The sequence below is a fragment of the Bactrocera latifrons genome, unplaced genomic scaffold (genome assembly GCF_001853355.1).
Source record: "Bactrocera latifrons isolate USDA-ARS-PBARC rearing strain unplaced genomic scaffold, ASM185335v1 scaffold_230, whole genome shotgun sequence".
In the NCBI taxonomy this organism is placed as follows: domain Eukaryota; kingdom Metazoa; phylum Arthropoda; class Insecta; order Diptera; family Tephritidae; genus Bactrocera; species Bactrocera latifrons.
The window spans coordinates 21129-21758 of NW_017535853.1; positions in this window are offsets into that span (position 1 = coordinate 21129).

Here is a 630-nt window from a genome sequence, read left to right on the forward strand (position 1 = left end):
CCGAATAAATTATTGAGATCGGATAACTATAGCTTATAGCTGTCATACAAACCAATCGATTAAAACCTGGTTCTTGTATGGAWAAGTTTTTTATTTGAGAAGTTATCGTCACGAAATTTTACACAGATTATTGTCCCTAGCGATGCTACAGTCCCACAATATATCATTCAGTTTGGACCACTATATCATACAGCTACCATAAAAACTAAACGATCACAACCAGGTAGATGTATGGAAAACTTTTTTATATAGAGTATAYGCACTTCTATCGCCAAAAAATATTAAATTGTCACATAAATTTAGATCTCATAAAACATTTACTGCAAGTACATAAGGTTATGCCTACATACCGTGACATGTTTGTAAAAACGTGTTTCGTACGCATTTACCCCCTAGAATGTTTAAAAATAAAGGAATAAAGAAATGTAAATGCATTAAAAATATATTTGGACCTGTTTATATTGCACTTGAGGCTCAAGCGGGCGATAGTGAACCCCTATAAAAACAAGCAGAGTGTTTGGCAGCGCACACACACTACCAATCACACACACAAGTGCACGAAAGTGCTCTTATGAAAATGTAAATTCACCTTTTTAAATAAACGAGCGTGGAAATATGACACTCTTTAGC